The 23,435-nt window shown below is 39.1% G+C and overlaps 1 long non-coding RNA gene across 2 annotated transcripts in view; it reads left to right on the forward strand.

Moving 5' to 3' along the window:
• The window catches only part of LOC121140930, a 165,002-nt gene that overhangs the window by 11,581 nt on the left and 129,986 nt on the right, over positions 1-23,435 (forward strand). The window contains exon 3 of one of the 2 annotated variants that reach the window (XR_005877885.1): positions 11,251-11,487. The exons of the other annotated variant lie outside the window; for it this stretch is intronic. This is a non-coding gene — a long non-coding RNA (uncharacterized LOC121140930). Of the gene's footprint in view, positions 1-11,250; positions 11,488-23,435 lie in introns of those variants that run through there. 2 annotated transcript variants of the gene reach the window in all.

A 23,435-nucleotide genomic window follows, 5' to 3' on the forward strand; every position in this document is an offset into this window, starting at 1 on the left:
GTCCTGTGCTGCAGTAGCTGACCTTATCCATCTCCTCAGCAGTCTCTTTAGTAGGCTGCTGTTCACATCTCCCCATGACTGTCTCTCCCCACTTGCCTGTGGTTAGACTTTGGTAGTCTGTGAACAGAGAGGCAGGACTCTGCCCCTCCTCTTCTGCAGTGTACTTTGCTTGAGTCAAGGTGGAGAGGCAACTGCCCTGCTGTCCCTCACACATTGAGTTCAGGTTAGTGATCACTTGTAGATGTCAAAGACCCTGAGGAGTTAATGACATTAGGGAAATCCTGGTTGATCCCACAGACAGTGTGAATCAGATGAAAGCTTTTGAGAAGAAACAGTCTGCTTTCTTGGAAAGAAGGCCCTTGACCCTGGGGCAGATACTCCACTCCTGTGTGTTCCTGGATCCTTGAGGCCTGTGGGTAGGAACTGAAACCAGGCACCCATCAGTTGTGTGAACTGTGCCTTGCAGGATTTCCCTCCGTATACTTCTGCTACTTATGCTTCTCTAACTGCTCCTTGATGGACCCATCATTCCACCTCTGTTCACATGGGACACTAAGGGCGATCCACCAGTTCTTAGTCCCCTCCTTACCAGACCTTTCCTTCTACTGCCAGAGTGAAGAAACATGTGTAGACCTGAGCTTAGACAGTGGGCAACTCTAACTTTTCCTGTAGAGAGTAAGGTATGAAGCCATGGAAACATACAAAAATACAGAAAACTCAAACATTGTGAAGCCTGTTTCTTTCCAGCACATCTGTTTTAAAGGACCCTGCAATATTTCCTTCTGCCATTGTTTCTGTTCTGCTTCTAGCTCAGCTACTGTGTTCGTTCCATCAATTTTTCTATTGCTTTCCCACAAGAAAATAAAAATGACTGCCATATCACTTTTGTTACTTGCAACAACAACAACGTCATAACTGTATAGTTTCTGAGGGCCTGAGATGAAAATTAGACCCTATTCAAAGCCTGTCTTTCAGAATATGTCCAAACAGAATACCTGGGTACTCACTCACTGGCATCAAGACCCAGGGTAGGAGTCTGTCAGAATGTCACCATTTTCTGACTGGAACAGTGTGTTGTGCCATGGACCAACTAGTCCATAGTGGCCAGTGCACTGAACAAGGCATATGTGGAAATCCAAATGAGTGGGGAAGGCAAAGTGAGACTGTAATGCAGTTGCTGATACACACAAAGTACCACAACATGAAACAGAATACAAAATGTGTCCAAGGCGGATCCTAACAGAGGATAAGAATAGGGATGCAGGAAGACTGTGGAACAGTGGGAAGAGGCCAGCAGAAAGGTAGGCGGTTTTCTTAGACTGCTATGGTGAATAGCCATACTCACCCCATAGAGTGAAGGGTTAGGTCCCCAGAGAAGTTCCTATTCAATTCCTCCCTGATGAGATAGTGTGAAGGAAGAATACATTTCAGATGGGATGAGAATTCTAATCAGATACAACTGAGATTACACAGGTGGCCTCAAAAGAGCCAAATGGATCTTCCTTAGAGGAAGAGAGAGTTCCAAAAGTTAACAGCACCCAAGGAATAAAATTTGAGGGGGACTCTAACAGCCATTGCTGCTTTAAAATGGAAGGAGTTGGGTAAGCTCAGAAATGCATGTGGCCTTAGGAAAATAAGTTTTCCATGAAGTCTACCAAAGGAAAAGGGCCCCTGGAACCGCACCCAAGTTCTCATGTGTTGGGATGCAACACAGGTTCAGTTTATATTGGGTTAAACTGATAAGAATGTGGACAGCTCGGCCGGGCGTTGGTGGCGCATGCCTTTAATCCCAGCACTAGGGAGGCAGAGGCAAGTGGATCTCTGTGAGTTCAAGACCAAGCCTGGTCTACAGAGCGAGTTCCAGGACAGGCTCCAAAACAATACAGAGAAACCCTGTCTCGAAAAACCAAAAAAAAAAAAAACCAAAAAAAACAAAAACAAGAATGTGGACAGCTCATGGTAGCTACAAAAATCATTTATTCCTTCAACTTAAGAATACAGAGAAAGCAATGATTGAGCTTGTTTGTTAGACTGGGAGTTAGTGGAAAGCAACCAGATAATTCCTCCACTTTCTTGAAAACAAGGTGAACTTTGCAACATATTCAGCCTTTCTAAAAATGCATACACATAAAACATGCAGTCTCATTCTGCCTCTACCTCAGTGTACACGTAAACTTTTTAAAAGGAAAACAATATCTCTTGGCAGTTATTTTCCCTCCGATATTGTTCCCTTACTCTCAAATAACTACTATTCTGCCTCTCATTTTTATAGATTTGACTATTAGACATCTCATGCAAGTTGCTTCCCTCACTCTGGATAATGTCTCCAAAGTCTATTCATGCTGAAGCATGTATTATTGTTCCATTCTTTTTTATTGCCAATAACGTTTTTATGCTGTGGATATAACCCATTTTATTTCTCCAATTTTTAAAAAAAATTTGTGTTTTCATTATACTAGTAGTGAACTTATCATAGCTCTGTTTTACACCTTGATGTGTTGCCATTTGATATTTTTTAAAGATTCTGCAACAGTTTACATTCTGGCCAGCAGTACATAAAAACAGAGGTTTTCATTCTTGCCACATAGTTACAGACATTTTTTTACCTCTGTTTTCACGCCTGTTCTAGTGAGAGGGATGTGGCATCTCATTACTGTTTTGATTTGCTTTTAACTAAGGATAATGACATTGATGATATTTTGTGTGTGTGCCTGATAGCCATTTATCTTCTTTGGAGACATACCTATTCACATTCTTGACCATTTAAAAATATGTTTAATTTTTATTAATTATTTGATTAGTATATAATGGTGAAAAGTTTTTATTGCTTCTGGATAAGTTCTAATTGGATATTAAGTTCTCAGGCATTTCCTTGAATATCTTTCATTTTTGGCTGCTGTAGCAGGTGCTGTGGACTGTGAGCCTAAAGCAGCAGCTGTGTATGTTTCTCAGTCCCTGAAATGAAATGGGAAGTGCAGCATCAATTTGCTAGTGGATGCTTTTCTGTAGGGTATCATCTTTCTGGGCAGGAGAGAGATGCCTTCCTGCTATGGACTCCCATGCTTCTTGTCTCTTCCCATCAGGGCACCAACCCTGTTAGACCTACTTACTTTCCCAAAATCCCCTCTCCATCACATCGGATTATGGATCCCAACACAGATTTCCCTTCTCTTTATTTTTTATCTTTACATCATTATTTTTATGTTTTGAAATTAAGACAATTATATTTCAAGGCATACCAGTTTGTAGCCCTATTCCATCAGATGGGAAATTATGTTCAAGTACATTCATGTTATAGAATATTAAACTCTTTTTTTAAACATCTTTGTCATTCAAGACTTGCCATTTTACATTTTATTTCATGATTTTTTTGGAAGTTACATCCTTTTACTTTCTTTTGAAAACAGATTCATCTGTCATACAATACATCATGACTGTGACTGCCGTTTCACCTCCCTCCATCCTTCCCAGCACTCCTTACCTCACCTCTCCCCCTTATTAATTCTTCAGTCGTCCTTCTGAAAACATCAGGCCTCCAAGAGACAGCAACCAGACATGACCAAACAAGTAAGACAAGGCAAACGCCCTCACGTGAGACTGAACAGGGTAACCCAACAGGAAGAAATGAGTCCTGAGATCAGGCAAAAGAGTCAAAGACGCACTTACTCCCACAGGTAGGAATTCCACAAGAACACCAAGCTAACAGCCATAGCACGTATTGAGAGGACCTGGTATAAACCCCTGCAGCCCCTGTGCCTGCCACTTCAGTCTTTGTGAGCCTATATGTACTCTACTTAGGTTGATTCAGTGAGCCACATTCTCCTTGTGTCCTCCATCTCCTCTGACTCTTACATTCTTTGCTACTCATCTTTTATGGGGTCCCCTGATCTCTGAGGGGGAGGACCCTGATGAAGACGTCCAATTTAGACTTGTTCTCTGAATAACATCTGGCCATGGGTACCTGCACCTGCTCCCATTTGCTGCCAAAGGAAGCCCCTCCGATGAAGACTGGACAAGGCACTCATTTATGAATATAACAGAATATCATTAAGAATCCTTTCTCTCTCTTTCTCTTTATCTATATATTTATGTATCTATCTATGTATCTATCATCTGTCTGTCTGTCTGTCTATCTATCTAAACAGTCATGTTTGGTTCTACCCCAGGTCTGTGGGCTATGCAGTCTCTCTTTCCTGGCCTAGCAAGCAGTATTGGGCATGGGCTCCCTCTCATGGAGTGGGACTTTAGTAAAATCAGGCATGTGTTGGCCACTATCACAAATTTTACACCATCATTTCTCCAGCATATCTTGCAGATAGGACGGGTTGTAGTTCCAAGGTTTTGTGGCTGGCTTGGTGTCTATGTTTCGTTTTTGGTAACCTGCAGAGTACCTTCTGACACCATAGAGTTTAGAATGTAGGGTGATGACTCCATGTAGGCACCAGCTGACCTCACCACATTCAGTGAGCTATGTGGATGTTTTCCTTCACAATGGGCACCACTGTCAGATTTCAGAGAGAAACACTCTGTCCTAACATCAACTTGGGTTGATCAAGCATCTCCACTGGACCCTTTTGGCCAGCAACTCAACCAAATGTAACATAATCCCACCAATGGGAGTTTTATCTGGCTACAAGACATGGCCAGTTCATAGTCTTTTTCCCTCATTACTACTAGGGCCACCCTTATAGATTCCAAGAAGTTTCCACTACACTTGGTTTCCACATGCCCTGCCCCTTAATTCCAGTCATCTCTCTGGTACTTTCTCCTCTGCCCTTCCCTGATCCCTCTGGCTCCCATTCCTACCGGCCCCCTAGTTCACCAGCCAAATCTAGTCTAGTGTCCCTTCCGCAGGAGATTTACCTCTTCTCCCTAGAGCATACCTCTTTAGTTAACCTTTTGAGGTCTACAAATTATACCTTGATTATCATTTACTTAATAGCTAATGTCTGCTTATGTTTTATTACATACCATGTTTGTCTTTCTGGGCCTCAATTACCCAACTCAGAATTATTTGTCTAGGTACATCTATTTGCCTGCAAATTTCATGATGTTATATATTTTTTGAACCATTGAGTAATATTCCATTGTATAAATATACTACATTTTTTTATCCCAGTCTTCAGATGAGGTGCGTCTAGGTTGTTTCCAGTTTCTGGCTATTATGGATAAAGCTGCAATGAACATGATTGAGTAAGTGTCTTACTGTGTCTTAAGGTAGGTTGATTCTGAGTTTTCTGAGGAATTGTTATATTGTTTTCCAATAATGGATATATAAATTTATAATCCTACCTCAAGTGGAGGCATTTTCCCTTTGCTCCACATCCCCACCAGTACTGGCTGTCAATTGTACTATTGATCTTAGCCATTCTGACAGGTATCCAGTTTCTTAAATTTTTGTATATATTTTGGATATTAGTCCTCTATTGGATGTGGAATTGGTAAAAAAAATAGTTCTCATTCTGTAGACTGCTACTTTGTCCAACTGATGGCATCTTTTACCTTACAGAAGTGTTTTTGTTTCATGAGGTCCCATCTATTAATTGTTGATCTTAATGTCTGCACAGTGTTCTGTTCAGAAAGTCTTTCCCTGTGCCAATGCATTCAAGGCTATTCCCTACTTCCTCTTCCATCAATCTGGTTCAGTGCATCTGGTTTTTATGTAGGTCTTTGATCCCCTTGGACTTGATTTTGTGTGCAGAGTGTTAAGTATGGATCAATTTACATTCTTCTACATACAAATATCTGTTTGACCAGCACCATATGTTGAAGATGCTGTCTTTTTTTCCCCAGTGTGCATTCCTGACTCCTTTATAAAAAAAATTAGGTGTCCAGATGCTCAAACACAGCATTTTCAACTGGTCCCAAGTTCTTTAACTTTTGTAAGGATACCTACTGAAACTCAAATAATTTCAAGTTTTTTTTTATTTTTTCATAAATGTTTTGATCAAATCCAGGTTCCCATTCCCTTCCCTGTAATTCCTCCCTTGCCCCTCCATACTAATTTTCTCCTCCAACTTCATGTGCTCATTAAAAATTATTTTTAAATTGATTAAATCTGAATGTGCACATAGAGGTACAAACACTGGAGCATGGGGAAACTGTTAGGGGGTAGAACAGATAAAGAAAAGTGACTCTTCTTCTGGCAGCCAGAATTTACCAGTAGCTTCTCAGCTAGAAGTGGGACTTCAGGATCCTCCTTCATGCATTTTAGGGTTTGAGCTGGTTTGATCTTGTGCAGGTCTTACATAGGTAGTCACAGAAGGTTTTTATTTTGATGGTTTGTTTTATTTAATTTCTTTTGGAGACAAGGTTTCATGTATCCCAGGTTGGGCTCCAACTCATCAATAGTCAAATAACCTGTGGACATCTGATCCTTCTGCCTCTACTTTCAGAGTGCTGGCATTGCGAGCATGCACCCTCACTTTGGGTTTATGTGGTACTAAGAATCTGATCCAGAGCTTCCTGCATGCTAGGAATTGTACCAGCTGAGCCATACACCTAGTCTTTTGTAACACACACACACACAGACACACACACATTCTTGTTTATATTGATCTTTGTATTTCTTGTAAAAACAATATCTAACAAGGTAATGGAGATTCATTTCATGTATTACTGTACAATTTTATAATATTTTATTCATTACATTTAATTGTCTTCGATCTGATTGAAGTTAACTTTTATGTATATTGTGAGATAAGATATACAACTTTATACATTTTTCAGATGAATATCAAGTTGTTTCATTTGTTGTGAAGACTTTAATTTTCCCATTTCATGTAAGTGGGAGCCCATGCCTAGACTCTGATCTTTATTCTGTTGTCCTGTGGTCATTACTCACATTCTTTTCACTATCACTTGATAATAAGTGGGAATCAGACATTTTGAGACCTTCATACATTTTTTTCTCTTTTTGTTTATTCTGAATTCCAAATGTTTCTATGTCAATTTTACGATCAGCTCATCAATTTCTGACAAAATTTAAGCTTTTTTAAAAATAAAGGTCAATGTGAATCTTTCCCTTTAAGGAATTATTAAGAGCTTCATCATTTTATTTGGTTTTGCTTCGCACAGATCTTCTATGTCTTCTAACATTATCTTCTTTCTTTCTTTCTCTTTCAAAAAACCACCCCACATATCTCAAAAATGAAAGTTAAAACAAACAAATTAACAAGCCAAAAGAGCCAGAGACAACAAATGAAACAAAAAGCACACCTCTTGTTGTGGTCAGCTACTCTTGCATATGGGCCCTGGACTTAAGAGTGGTTGATATGTCCAGTGACACCTCATTTAGGAAAATTGAATTTCCCGTTGCCAGAAGGTATCAATTGCACATTGCTTCTTCCTTGGGAGTGGGATCATGTATTCATCCCCTATTGCCGAGACCATGCTTGGCTTGAAACTGTGTAGGTCTCATTTATGCTGACATAGTCTCTCTGAGTCTACAAGTGAGTCAGTCCTGTTGTGTACAGAAAACTGTTTCTTTGAAGTCATCCATCATTTCTGGCTTTTTCAATCTTTCTGTCTCCTTTTTCACATAGGAGCTCTGAGGGGAGGGGCTTAGTGAAGAAAGTTAGGGCTAAGTGCTCCAAAGTCTCTCACCCTCTGCAACATTATCTAGTTGCTGGTTTCTATGTTAATTTCCATGTTCCATGTACTGTAAGAAGGGGCTTCTTTAATGAAGATTGAGAAAAGTACTGCTATTAGTATAGCAATATGTCATTAGGAGTAATTTTATTTCTGTCACATTAGCAGAATAATAGGTTTTCCCTTAGGCTCATGACCTGTCTGGTCTCAGGTTCTTGGCCATTTTATCAGTTTCCTGCTCATGAAATGGGTCTTCACCCAATCCCCATAACATTTATGTCATGATTGCAACAGCATGTCTTACAGGCAGGTTGCTGTTGTAGGTCAAAGTGTTTGTAGCTGAATGATAACACTGATTACTTTTCTCCTCTGGTAGTGTGCAGAGTACCTTCAACCACCATGGATACTAGGCAGTAGGGTGAAGCTTCCAGTTGAGCACCAGCTTGACATAAATAAATGTTGTCTTCAGCAACAGAGCCTCACCATCAGGTTGTATAGTACAACCAGGGCATTGGAAATAGACTGTGATGCTTGCAGAGGGTGGTGGTGGTAGCTTCTTTTTGATACTTTGGGCCAGTAATTCAACAATTTATACTACATTCCTGACACTGGTGGTTTTGCTTGGTAGCATAAGGTGTCTACCTGGAGCATTGTCTATGCTTTATTTAGATTTATTTCATACATATATATATATATACATATATATGTATATATATGTTTCTATAGTAGTAATATTCAAAAGGGCCTTTAGTATTAGCTGCCCCACCCCATAAACCTCTTTACCCAGTTCGTTCATCCTCTTCTCTATTCAATTGTCCTATGCTTCTTTCCCCTTTATCCCACCATAGTCCTATATCCTATTTCCCCTTCCTTGAGTAACCCTTTCCTTGACCCTAGTCCTTTACTATGTACTTAATCTCTCTGGTTATTTGGATTGTAGTACACATAATGAATGCTTAGAATCTAGCATTCACTTGTAAGAGAAAACATTTAATATCTGTCTTTTGGGGTCCCAATTACCTTAATCTGGGTGACTGTTTGTAGCTCCATCCATTTATCTTCAAATTCCATAGCTTCATTTTTATTAACAACACAATTTTATCCCACTATGTAAATGGACCACATTTTCCTTAGCCACTCACCAGTATGTGGACATTGGGGCTATTTCCAATTTCTGACTATTATGCATAGAGCTGCATGAACATGGATTAGCAAGTATCTCTTCAGCAAGATGTTGATTCCTTCAATTTGGCAAAGCAGCCTACAAAATGTTGAAGAGATCTTTATCAATTGTACTACCCACACAGGGTTATTATCTGGAATATATAAATAACTAAAAACTTGAAAATCAAGAAAAACATAAGCAAACTTAACATGGTATACAAACCTAAGCAGAGAGTTATCAAAAGATGCAAAACAAATTCCTGAGAAACACTTAAAGAAACATTCACCATCATTAGGCATTAGGGAAATATAAACTAAAATAACTTTAATATTTTATCACAATGGTCAAAATCAGGAAAACAAATGACAGCACATGCTGGTAAGGGAGTACAAACTGGCACAGCCACTGTGGAAATCAATGTGGTGGTTCTTCAATCTGGCAATAGTTCTTCGAGATCCATATACTTAGTGTGAATCTTTTAAGATAGTTTTTGCATGTATTTATCATTTGATATGGTGTACACCAAAAGCAGAAATAGAACTCTCCATAGTGTAGACTTAACTTCAGTAGTGATTAATAGCTTATCTTTTATTCCTTTATTATTATTATTATTCCTTTTTTACTTAAGTTAGAAACAAGCTTGTTTCACATGTCAATCCCAGCTTCCTCTCCCTCCTCTCCTTCCCCACCCTCCCCACCAGGCCCTCCAGCCCCCCACCCAATTTCCACTCAGATCCCCAGGGATGCTGAGGCACTTCATGGGGCATCTCCATAGTCTGTCTTTTTGTCCAGGACAGGGCTTAGACCCTCCCACAAGAGTCCAGACTGAGACAGCATCCCTTATTGTGGCATGGGCACTCAAAGTATATTTGTTTGCCAGGGATAAATACTACCCAAAGCCCCATAGATTACCTAGGCCTCCTCTATTATTCTTAATTTACCTATTTGGGTCTTCTTTCTCCTTGTGAATCTCCTTAAAGATTGACAAATATTTTTTTTTACTTCCTTGAAATTTTATTTTCCACCTCACATTCCTCCCTCCAGAACCTTCCTTGTCCCTCATCTTTTTCTTTGTTATTGTTACACACACACACACACACACACACACACACACTTACTTTGAATGGATGTGCACAAATATATAAATACAACATATCAAGTCCATTTTGTTATTTGTATGTATATGATTTTAGGGCTATTTTATTGATCCTTCAAGGAACTCTCTTTTCTTTTTATTGGTTTTCTGTCTCTATTGATTTATTATTCCTGCTCTAATCTTCAATATCCATTTCCTTCCACTACTTATCCCTACCCTCTTCTGCTGAAATAGGTCTTTCTTGTTCAGGTTGTTTTAACCTGGACCTTATGGGGCGTTTTTACTGGAAAGGAATTGAAGCTAGTGATTTCAAGTCTCTCTCTCTCTCTCTCTCTCTCTCTCTCTCTCTCTCTCTCTCTCTCTCTCTCTGTGTCTCTTTATGTCTCTCTCTCTATCTTCTATCTATCTATCTATCTATCTATCTATCTATCTATCTATCTATCTATCTATATATGTATATGTTGTAACTGACTTTGACGATCCCCCACTGAAGGCCTCACTGTCCCTAGGGAGCAGAAAAGGGATGTGATGGGGATTGGTGGGGGGCCTGAAAGGATGGGAGGGAGAGGGTACTGTGATTGACATGTAAAACAAGATTGTTTCTAATTTAAATAAAAATGAAAACAAAAGATTGGAAATAAAAAAATAAATAAAATTAGCAAAGACTTTTGATTTGAGATTAGGACAGAAATTCTAACAATTCCCGAAATGTGCCTGAACATATTTCTGCCTGTGTTTATGTGAGAAGTAATGTTCTCAGTATTGATGATTATAATATATCAACCAACTCTGAGAAATATAAAAAATTATTGTCTGTATTGTCTGTGCTTGTGCCAAATTGTCAAATGTTCATCTATTATGTAATTCTTTATGTACAAATAGCCACACCCATTTCATTGCTGTGAAAATTTTCTTTCATCATTAGTAAATGATAAAATTATATAACGAGTTATTCCAAGTATTTTTAATTATTTATTTTCAGTAAATGATTGATTTGTATATCTATTCTCTCTCTCTCTCTCTCTCTCTCTCTCTCTCTCTTTCACACACATACACACACACACACACACACACACACACACACCTAGTATCATGTAAATTTTCCTGGAGAAAAAGGGTATGTTGAATATATTTTAAGATGCCCTGCACTGTACAGAGAGCTAGCCTTCAATTTAGGTTTTCCTGCCCATGCTTAGTGAGTGCTGGGATTATAGACATATGTTACCACATTTGGCTTCAGTAAAACTATTTGCCTGGGAGCCTCTGCTGACTTCCTCATTCTACTCTTCTGAAAGTCCCTAGTCTCTGCTTTGATATTATTTTTATCCCATAATTAATTTGGAAATATCTCATTTCCCGTCAGTAAATAAGTAAAAATTATTTCTGTGCTCCATTTCAGCATCAGCTATTAATAACTGAGGATTTCTGAAATCTGCCAAACGTGGGGTTGGGAATCATTCACAACGAACTAATTCATCTCCAGCAAGAGTGCACATCTGTGGAGTAGCGGCGAGGGAGGCCGTACAGATGAGGCTCCAGCTTCAAAGGTGATGGATTATGGCATCAGTTTAGATATCTTTGGACAAGTCTGAATGCAGAGCTGAAGATAGAGAAGGTCAGGTCGCCTAGAGGTATCTGTGGGCACTTAGTAGAATTGCTTTTCATCTAGTAGGAAAAGATGATAAATGATCTAACAAATTGAACCTTCAGATTTAAAGTACAAAGCATAAATGGCAACTGAAGAAACAGATAAAGATCAGAACAGCATTGTGGTAGATAGTATATTTTAGTATTGTGGGAAAAACAAAACAACACAGTCTGAGAGTACTCTGAAATAGAGGAAGAAAAAGAACCAGAGTGGTAAAAGAATGAGAAGAAAGGAGTGGGGAGAAGAGAGGGAGAAAGACAGAGAGAAAGAAGAGATGTGTGAGGGAAGGGAAAGGAAGGGAGAGAGAGAGAGAGAGAGAGGAGACATTCAGGGTAGGAGGCATTCAGGCTAGGCTGTTGGAAAATATCTGTTTAATCTCTCATCTTCATCTTTGTTCAAAGTGACCACACTGTTATACACACACATACATGGACACATAGACACAGACAGACAGACAAATTGACAAGCACACAGAGGTCTTCTATTCATGCTTATTGAACAATAGGTATAAGAACTACTGATGACTGATTCTATTAGAAATCAACCATGAAGACACAAGATGTGTCTATTATTTTAATGAAGAAAATTAAATTCAAACATTTGATGAATGATTAAGAGAAATGGACAAACCAAGAGGCGTGTGTCACTTAATTATGGCACGTAACTTGGGCACTGATCAGGGCTTCTCTGTGCCAGGTCTTAATGTCTAGAGGAAGCACTGCTTTTCTGGTCCTGGTGCCTGGAGGGCTTGCTGGGAAGCCAAACTGAGTGCACAACAGAAGTAAATAGGAAGTAGCTTGGGTTGCTGTATCATCTCTTCCTGTTGCAGACACTAACAGCAGTCAAAGGAGGCATGCCCTGTGGAAATCTTTGGTCCATCATCACAACTAGATCCTTGGAAAGGATGGAGAGGTAGAATTAGAGATACTTAAACTGCACACTTTACAGGCTAATCTTGTAGGTACTGTTGTAAAAGGAAGCTTTTCCTTTGTGAGAAACCTTCCCGCCAGCCTGGTTCTAGAGCCGCATCAGTCCCAAATAAACACACAGGAGGCTATATTAATTATGAAGCTGTTGGCCTTGCTTGTTTCTTACTGTCTATTCTGACTTAATTAATTACCCCATAATTGTTAATCTAAGTATTTCTCTTACCGGAGAATAGTTCCAGGCTTCCTACCCCATGGAGTTACATCTTGACTCTCCTTGTGTTTCTCCTACCCAGAGTTCTCCTGGACTCCTAGTCCCACCTATCTAGATTCCCTATTGGCCAGACAGTGCTTTATTGACAAATGCACAGGACTTCCCCAACATACTGTCCTTTGAAGGATTTTCTTCCAGTGCAATTGCAAATATCATCTCTTTATTTCTTCAAACAGTTTTAAGACTATGATTATGTGACTCATTCTCTAACATTGGATATGTATTAAGGAGTATGTGTAGATTATTTAGGTGTCTATGTATTTAAACAAATAGATGTTTTTCTGGAAGATTTCACATGAAACAAAGACTTTAAAGAACCTAGTAACTTCTACATTAAGTTCAGATCTCACAGATGATTTAGTTTACTATTAAAGGCATCATTTAGGAGCCTCTTGGTGTAGATGTCCTGGGAGAGAGCTAGAGCTGGGTAGACTTTCCCCTGAGCTTTCCCGTTTCACACTGAGTTGCATACTGCAGGTCACATGGCACCATGACCTCTTACACAGGTCCATGCGGAGCCCTGTTTCACCTTATGATACTTCTTTTTTATCGTGCCTCACTGTAGTGGGTGGGTGGTGCCATCCTACCACATGCTGTTCATGTCCTAACACAAAACTGGGGCATGTTGTGTTTTTGTAAATCGGGTCTTTATAAATATCATTGTGAGTTTGAGCATGGCGTCATCCTAGTTGGCCTGTGTGTCTGCAAGATGAGCACAAAGGAGATGTGTGTGGATGATGAAGAGAAAGTCCTGTACATGAAGGCATAAACCAGAGCTGCTTAGACTCAGGCTGAGGAAGTGAGGGAGTGAGAAACCCCCCCAACCCCGATTCCACAGGAAACATGGTCCTGCAGGTGTGGTGGGAACCGAGAGAACAAACATTTGCTAATTTAAACTCAATGTGTGGCACCCCAAAGAAATATGTTTAATTGATTCCCATGTCCCAACCTCAGTGTATTGAGTGTCTGCCATTCTTGAAAAGTTATGCTCACCACTATGCCACTAAACCATCCCTAAGAATATCTTCCTAGCCCAGTGCTGATGTGATTTATGTGGGTATGGCATCTTCAACAAATGACCAGCATGCTAGTAATGAAAAGATTTTTAGTTTCACATAAAATATCATACCTGAGTCAGGCAGTGGTGACACACGCCTTTAATCCCAGTACTTGGGAGGCAAAGACAGGTGAATCTCAAGGCCAGCCTGGTCTACAAGAGCTAGTTCCAGGACAGCCTCCAAAGCCACAGAAAAACCCTGTCTCAAAAATAAAAAAAAAAGAGTCATATCTGCCCATACTTTCAGCACATACCTACACCCACACCCATAACACACTTGCAGAGGAATGTAATGTACAAAATGGTACAAAAGCCAAGCAACCAACTAACCAAACAAAGAAATCCTGATTTTGTCAGACCGCTGATGTAGGCAAGTGTCTCCACTTAGAAATGACACTCCCAGGTTGGTGATTATAACTAGGATATGCCTGTGTGGTTAATATGGTGGAACTATTCTGAAGAAGACTACCGGTGCACTATGGTGTTGCTTGAGGTGTCAGAAATGGACTCAGTAGATGATAGTGTTATAGAAATTTGGTTACATGAAATTGGAGTCATGTGTAGTGTTTAACTTGATAATACTACTTTTAGAACAAAAAGTACTTAATGCAAATCAAACAAAAAGAAATTTTATAAGATATGTAGACACCTAAAACAAACCCCCAAACCTAGTAGTTAGTAAGTAAAAATGCAATAAAAAGAAAAAATCCTCAAACCAAAGACTGTGATGTTTGGTCAAATTGTAAATGAGTAGCTAAACAGAATATGCATCATTATATAATATTATAAATATATGTATATATTTATTTAATAAATCACCCTTGAGTAATGTGGATGCAGGATGACTAACAAACCCCAAACTTACAGAAACTTGAGATAAATTCAATATTTTCTTTGACAGAAAACAATCCCCACAGTAACACCTGCTGAGCCCAATGGTCATTTCTAAAAGAAAGGGTGTGTGTGTGTGTGTATGTGTGTGTGTGTATGTGAACTCGTGTATTCATGTATATATATATGTATATATATGTATGTATGTGTGTGTGTGTTATGCGTATGATGTATGTGTGGATGTGGTGTGGGTGTGAGTATGTTGTAGATGAAGATGGGTGTTCTGGGTAAAGGTGTCGAATTGTGTTATAGGTGTGGATATAGGTTGTGTGTGTGGTATGGATGTATACTGTGAGTGTAGGGATGTGTTGTGGGACTAGGAGGGGGAGTTTGGTGTGTGTGTGTGTTGTAAATGTGGATGTGTGTTGTGAATAAAGGTATGGGTTGTGTTGGTGTGGGTGTGTATTGTGGGTGTGTCTTGTAGGTGTAGAAGTGTGTTGTCAATGTGGGTGTATCTTTTGGATATAAGTGGAAATGTAGTATCTATCTGTGCTTTTATGGGTATGGTAGTATGTTGTGAGAGTGGGCTTGTATTGTGGGTATGGTTATGTGTTGTGTGTTTGGGAGTGGGATGTGTTTTATGTTTAAGGGTGAATGTATGTAATGGGTATAGTTGTGCGTATGTGGTATGTGACAGGCAATAAGATTGTTTTAATTTAAATAAAAATGTAATACAAAATCAATAAAGTCATGAAGTAACTGTCAAAAAAAGAGAGAAACAACTCATGAGTGCTTCTAATAACTAAAGAGTAAATCTTTAGTTTTGATTAGATGAAAATTTTGAAAAGATCTGGTTGTTTCTGTGCATCCCCACAAGGAGAAACAGACTACAGCACTCCCTAATAATCCTGAGCTAACACTAACTGAATACCTGCTTAGACTGGGTCCTGTCCTAAGTAATTTAGGTACAAAGTTTCATGTTCCTCTGGGAGATGGAAGCCCAGCAAAGAGCACCAGATCCAACATTCTGCAGAGGAGGTCAAGTGACATCCAACACTCTGCAGAGCAGGTCAGGCAACAGTCTGTTTCCCTGGATCTAAGTGAAAAAAATGGAATTAAACTAAATTTAGAAACTGTGCTGAGTAGGACAGGCAATCTGTAGTAGCAGAGAAGAAACTGGCATTTTCCCAGAAATCCCCGATGGTAGAGACAAGCCATTAGTAACTCTTAGTTTGCTAATTTTGGATAACTGAAACTGGGAAAAAATTAAAAATACATTTATACATTTATTTTCACCAAAATATAATTCTAGTAAAAATTGGAATATTAATTAATAAAATGTCTCATTGATGACTCCTAGAATGCTGTATGTTTCTAAATGACAATGTCCTTGGTTAAAGATGTGATTGTTGTTGTTACTTTGCATAATTTATAGATTCAGAGAAGGGTGAAATTTAGCAAGGCTTCATCCCTCATTTCACAGATCTGGAGGCTAGCTCAGGGGACTAATCCCACCGGTGGGTTGCAGTGACTGGGATAGTCCCTGGGCTAGAACATTGGTAACTTTCCTTGTATCCTATCCTATCCATAAAGCCTATGAAAATACTGACTTGCCTCTGTCAGTGTGTGGCTCCTGATCCTTTGAAAGCATTTGGCTGTTCCTCAGTTACCTCAGCCTTTCTCTGGCTGCCGTCTCTCTGTCTCTGTCTCTCTGTCTCTCTGTCTCTCTGTCTCTCTGTCTCTGTCTCTCTCTCACTCACACACACACACACACACACACACACACACACACACACACACACACACACGCAACCTCTTCTTATTGATCCCCTGTGGACCTGGAGGTCTGGAAAGTCAAGAGAGGTCAAGACTACAGAAGTTCCACAGCAGCAGTGATAACAACAACAAAAGTCATAAACAAAAGCTTGCAAATTAGTGCTGGGCTTCTCAACCATCGTGCCCAACATGCTGGAAGAACACTATCATTGCAGAGATGAGGCATTCAGACTGTAGTTCAGTAATACTGTTGTCCTCTGTCCCAATTGCTCGATCATTGCTTGACAAAGATTTGGTAATACCCATGTGAGGGACTAGATTTCAGGGGATCAACAACCATTCCTAGGTTCCATGCCTTGGAAATTTTTCTGTAACTAATTGTATCTTCTTTTTGGAGTGCAATGGAATTCAGGCTTTCTTTTTCTTCAGGAGCTGTGCCTCTATCAGATCTCCACGAAGAGGTGGAAGGAGGGAGGGAGGGAGGGGTAGAGAGTGGGAGAGAGGAGACAGAGAGGGGAGAGAGAGAGAGAGAGAGAGAGAGAGAGAGAGAGAGAGAGAGAGAGAGAGAGAGAGAGAGAGAGAGAGAGAGAGAGAGAGAGAGAGAGAGAGAGAGAGAAATGTGTGTGTGTTTATGTGTGCCTGTACATGAACCTGGAGCTTGCTAATCTGACTAGGTCAGCTAGGCAGCAAACCCTAGGGATCCTCCATTCCCTGCCTCCCTAGAGCTGGAATTATAGGTGCATGCTACCTTGCCAGGATTTTTGTATAGATGCTGTGAATTCTAATTCAGATCAGATTTTCTGTTCATTCCTAAGCCTATTCTGAAATGTTTTGCTTTTCATCTGAGCTTCCTCATTCTGATACAATGTTACTTTTATAATAGGCACTTATAAATATTTATGACCCTTTTACTTTATGATGATATATACCCTATGCTGATTCTAAAATTTGAAATTCGTGTCATTATTCTTTTCTTGTTTTATTTTCTTAAGGTTCTAATAACTTTGATTTTCAGACAACCATGTTTGGTTTTGCTGCTTTTACTTTATCTCTCTTTCTTCAAAATCATTGTAATGATTTGAAAGCAAAATAACAGAAAGGACATAAATCCTACTTTGTTAAAAGTCTGATTCACAGGAAAATTATAAATAAACATATTTTAAAACACATATTTTTAAATTTAATGGGCTGCCTGTCACACGTATCTTGGGGAAACTTCAATCTTGCAGAACAGAAAGGGTATTTAAAATGTTTGCAAGTTAGCTGCTTAATAGTGATATTTACTTTATATATTTGCTCAGTGAAGGTTGAACTGTATTCCATTGTTGTCTGTTTGCTTTCCTATCTCTAGTTGTTCAGTTAATATTTGGCTGTCAAGAAATCTCAATGTCATGAGACTTTCATCATCTCTATTTACTAACCTTCTCTGAAAAACACACATCATTATTTTCCCCAAGGATTATCTTATCAAGATTCATGCTGATGGCATGGTAAGCAGTGGAAGCCACTATTCCAACATGAAAACATCAGTTACACAGAGATTTCTATCTCCCTTTCTGTAGGCATCTAAATCTCTGTTTCCATCTCTTTTCTTATTAATGATACTTCATTCTCTGGGTGAGGAATAAGAAGTAGACTATTCAATATCCAATCATCAACTGGATGAAGAAAAGTGAGGAACAAAGATGAATGGAGAATGCTTTCCAGTTTCTACATTGATTCTTCTATGTGATGTCACACACCAGAAGCAACACAGCTATATGCTGCTTGGAGAGGGGAAAGACAATGTATTTAACTCTTATTTAAGTGAGCTGGTAGGAGAGACCCACACTGTTTCTATCCAGAGATGGATCAAGGATGACTCATTACATTTCCAAAGTCCATTAAGGAATAAGCAGATGCTGAGAGGTATGCTTTGTATTCACTTTGGGTGGAGAAGAGGAAGAGAGAGACCAGGTCCATCAGCGCTATCTTCTGTATTCTTGAACTGCTATTGGTATTGTGACTTAGTCATAAGTGAATTTAGTAAGAATAAGAATTTCATTACTGTTTCCTCTTTAGGTTTCAAATATTTCTAAACATAATAAAAACTATAAAAGTATCATATAATAGCAAAATATATTGACTATAATTCATAACCTTCTGCCTTGAAATAGAATTTAAAAATGAGTTTGTGAAAATGGTTTGAGAAATGGTCATCAAACTCCTATTGACTTGACTTTGGAAGTTTTACCCCATCAATCCTACGCATGACCATGCACGTTTCAGATTGCAAATTACATATTCTTAGCAAAAAAAAACCAACCAAAACAAAACAAAACAAAAAAACAAAAGCAAACAGAACAGGCTTGGAAACCTTAAGTAATAATCTTAAAAATCAAATGGTTAGCTTATCACTGGATAGTACTCTCATATGTCAGTATGTCAGACCCTATAATGTTTATTTAGTTTTAATTTACCTTTCCAGTCAGTAACTTGCTATATCTGATTCGTATTTGACAAATGCTAAAACATACTGAGTCTTACATTTGCTATCTGGACTTCCTTCCCGGTAAGAAATGAAGATACATACAAAGCAATGGTGAAATGTTTGGTGCCTAGCATATACCTACGGTGATGGTTAGTCTTGTTTTCACTTGGCTAGATCTGGAATCAGCTAAAATAAAAGCCACAGGGCATTTCTGTGAGGGACTTTTTTGATCAGATTTCTAACGGTGGAAAGACCCACCCTGGATGTTGTCAGGACCACAACATGTTTTTGTTTGTGTGCTTGCACGTGTGAAACAGCCCAGATAAAAGGACATGGTATAGGGAATCTTTGATTTTTGCCTGTTTGCCTTAAGTTCTCCTGAGAAGCCTACCTATTCAGTTGCCATGCGTTTCCTTTCCCAATATGAGAGCCAGCTTCTTTGGACTCCCAACAGAGACCGGAGACCAGCAGCCACACAACCGTCCTCCTCCAACAGTCCTCTAACCATTCATCAACAGGTGGGGACTACTGAGATATCCAGCCTTATAAACTGAGCAACTCCTGGTATTCTTAGCCTCTCCCATTGTTGGACTAACTGAACCATGTCTGATAAGCCAAGCTAATGCATGTATTCATCCTGCCAGTTCTGTTTCTTTAGAGAACCCTGACTTACACACCCACTAGTTTATAAAAGGGACCTATAATCAGCTAGAATGTGGGTAAATATTGATACAACCAGGAACAGAATTCATTGTGGATTTTACCTCTAAATGAGAGACTCTGGTGTGTTCTGTACTAGACATCAATGTATCTAAAATTTACTCAGTGTGAACTTATTGAACAGCCAACTATTCTAAAAGTGGATTATAGTTTAAAAATCAGAAAGGTGATATGACTAAGAAAATACCGAGTGCTTTTGTCAGAAGGTCTGAATTGGTTTCTGTGTTTGCAGAGGATGGAGTCACTGCCTGGACTTGTAGTGTGGCTGGAAGGATGAATCACCTCATTGGTCCTGTGCTGTAGTGGGGAAAGATGGCAGAATTCTATCTTGAAAGTTGTTAAGGAGGAAAGTATGGTGAGAACTAACAAAGGCCCAAACAACGGAAGTGTGAGAAGCAGATTTATGTATGAATTTGTGATTTTATTTTATTTATTTGAGAGATGAAAGAATTTAAAATTTGTATTCATGTATTTATGTTTGTGTCTTTGTGCATGTGTTTGTGCGTGCATGCACGCGCATCCATACGGGTGCTCAAGCAGTCCAGAGGACGGTGTGGGATACCTTGGACTAGAAACAAAGAGTACAGGCAATTTTGTGCTGCCAAATGTGGGTGCTTAGAACCAGATTTGGATCCTCTGCATAGGCAGTAAGTGCTCTTCACTGTTGAGCCATTTTCCAGCCCCAAAAGGAAATTTTCATGAAAGTTTAGACCTGGAAGTGATCCTAGAGTTTATTTAGAGTTTCCATCAAATCCAAGACCATTTTCCAGCCCCAAAAGGAAATTTTCATGAAAGTTTAGACCTGGAAGTGATCCTAGAGTTTATTTAGAGTTTCCATCAAATCCAAGAATTCCTACTCCCAAATGCTCCAGAATGTACTTCAAAGCAATCTTCCTCCTGTGATTATTTATTTGTAACTTATGTCACTGACACTTAGAAAAAATTAAAAGAGCAACTGCAACCGAGCACATACTGCTGAGGCACTATGCCTCTCTGTGAATTCCCAGTGGTGTACAGAGATGATCCCGGAAAAAGCAGACTTGCAGTATATAGGAGCTGACTGCCGGATCAGCACCCTGGAAGCAGTTCAATATGAAACCTAATCATTTCAGTGACTGCTTTGAAATCCAGCCTGTTCATGCCCGTGACACTGAGTGATGCTGAAGGACATGCTAACTGAATGCACAAGCGGTATGGGCAGCTGAACCCTGTAGAGCTTGCACAGCATGAGGAAATCCATATATTTTGTAGTTGGGTGGCTACCCAGATGGTTGACTTCTGCCACCAGAGTAGCCTTAAGGTGGCTAACCAGGTATATGAAAACTACTTCACATCCATTGAGATGCCAGAAAGTAGCTTAGAAGTATGAGAATTTTAGAGCTAAGGAAGTCTTTACCCAATACTTACTTAGGCAACTTCTTTATTACTGGCAAGAAATCTATAGCTCCACTATTTTCTTCTTTTTAAAAATTATATGTTTGTTCTGATTCACTTAAAAATATCACTTGACAGCAGGAAATTCCTCCATACTGATCAAGCTGATGGTTTATAACCATTTCTAGGCAGGATATCCATAAATGCAATGATCAATTGTACTCTGTTAAAACAATATAGAGGGAATGAAAGAGAGTCTCTATGATCTGCCCCCTCAATGTTTGCTTATAAAAATATTTGTTTTCAACACTCCAGAATGCAAAGAGAAAGGGCCCTTATTTTTCAGTAGGTGCTTCTGAAGGGGGGAAGAATGAATTTTCTTCATCTGTGTGGCCCATGCTCCAGTAGATAGCACCCATCCACATACAAGTAGTATTAATTGAACATAGTCATATAAATAGGAAATATGACATCCTGATGACTATGGAATTGTCAGGTCAATCTAGATGTTGCTTATCTCTAGACTTACTGAAAACAAATCTAACAACACCAACAATAAAACTTCTGAATTCCATAGGCCATTTTATTTTGTCTTTCTATTATACCTCATCTGACTTTGTCTTTCTATTATACATCTTCTAATTTTGTGCCTCTCTAATCAGGTATCCATAAAGAAATCAGTGCCTTATAAAATAAGCTGGCTTGCCTCTTCTGACAAGTGATGACATCAATAGAAGGTCCCAGCTAGGAGTCAAGAAACAGGCCCTAATCACACACTACACATGCCAGCACCTCTAGAAACTGAGGGACACAGATTTTTGTAGTTGATAAATTATCAGGTTGTGGTACATTGTTATATTATTCTAAGTGGATTAAACATAATTTAAAATATCTACATGAAAAAATAAATACCAAAAATATGTGTTTTTAAAAACAAGAAAAAAATATGTGATGGTAGAAGAGGGGTGTGGAGTGTGTTCAGGAGTTGAGAGGCATTGTAAACACACAAATTAGAAGGGATAAAGCTGGATAATGCTTCTGTTTTGCTGAGCAGGTATTCTAGTTTGACTTACACTATGTATTGCTAATAAGTAAACTTAAACATTTTCTCAACAACGTTAGTGTATTTTTCCTTTTATTAAAAAGACCACCTTTCTGACTATGGCTTCCCCTTCTTGTACTTCTGCAAGTACCTCCCATCAGGATCTACCCACTTTCTGTCTCATTAGAAAACAAGCAGACTTGTAAGAGATAATAAAAAATATAAGGTAAAACAAAATCTGACACATCAGAAAAGGACAAAACAACCAGAAGAAAGGAACAAGAAAGAGATATAGAAAAAGAGACTCACTCATTCACACCCAGGAATTTTGCAAAAAGTGTCTGCTATAATATATGCCCCAAACCAACTCTATTTCCTCTTCTACATAATTCTTCGCGTCCTGAGGTAAGAGATTTGATGGAGACATCCCATTTATGACTGAGTGTTCCTAGGTCTCTCATTCTCTGTAAAATGTCTTGCTGTGGGTCTCTGTATTTGTTCCCAACTGCTAAAGGAAGAAGCTACTCTGGTGGTGGCAAAGCAAAGACCTGATATATGAGTGTAGCTGAACTTTATTAGGGATCATGTTATTGCTAGTTTTTAAAAGAATAGTATTATTCAGTTGTACCCTAGGTTCCTGGGCTATCTAGTCTCAGGTTCTTGGGCACTCAAGCTGTGTCTAGCATGGTTTCCATCTCATAGAGTAGGCTTTAAATCAAACTGGATATTGATTGGCTCTTCTCACTAGCTTTGAGCTATCATTGCACTAGTGTATCTTGAATGCAGGACACCATTGTAGATCAAAGGGTTTGTAGCTGTCTTGGTTTATCTTTCTCCTTTGGCAGAATGCAAACTACTTTCCTGCGTGGAAGTTGCTAGAATGTATGGGTGAAGGTTCTCTGTAGGCACCTACTTGACTTCTCCATGTTCAACATGTTGTGTAGGTGTTGTTCTCAACAATGTGACCTTGAAATCAGTTTGTGGAGAAAAATCCTGGGTTGTTTGGGGATTTCCATGGGATCCCTTTGGCCAACAACTCAATTAGATGTAACTCATCCCTGGCACTAGAAGCTTCATTTGGTGATAAGAGATGTCCAGCTGGGGGTCTATCTCATCCATTATTTGGATATTTAATTTAGAAAGTCTTCACAAATGTATATATTTTAGGAAATGTCTACTATTTTATGTTCCACACTACCCCTCAAATGATCCTTAAAATTTGCCTGTCTCTCCTCATTGTCCTCTCTTGATCTTCCCATTCCATTACCCACACATTCAACTTTAACTGTCTCTTCTATTTCCATTTCATAAAGAGAACTATTTTCCCTTCTATTCCCTTAATCTATACCTTCCCTCTATGGGCTTACAGATTTTAGCTTGGTATAATTGACTTAACACCTAATATCCACATATATGTGAATATATACCATATTTTCCTGGGTCTGGGTTACCTCACTAAGGACAGT

Source organism: Mesocricetus auratus, unplaced genomic scaffold (genome assembly GCF_017639785.1).
Source record: "Mesocricetus auratus isolate SY011 unplaced genomic scaffold, BCM_Maur_2.0 Super-Scaffold_100006, whole genome shotgun sequence".
Lineage (NCBI taxonomy): Eukaryota > Metazoa > Chordata > Mammalia > Rodentia > Cricetidae > Mesocricetus > Mesocricetus auratus.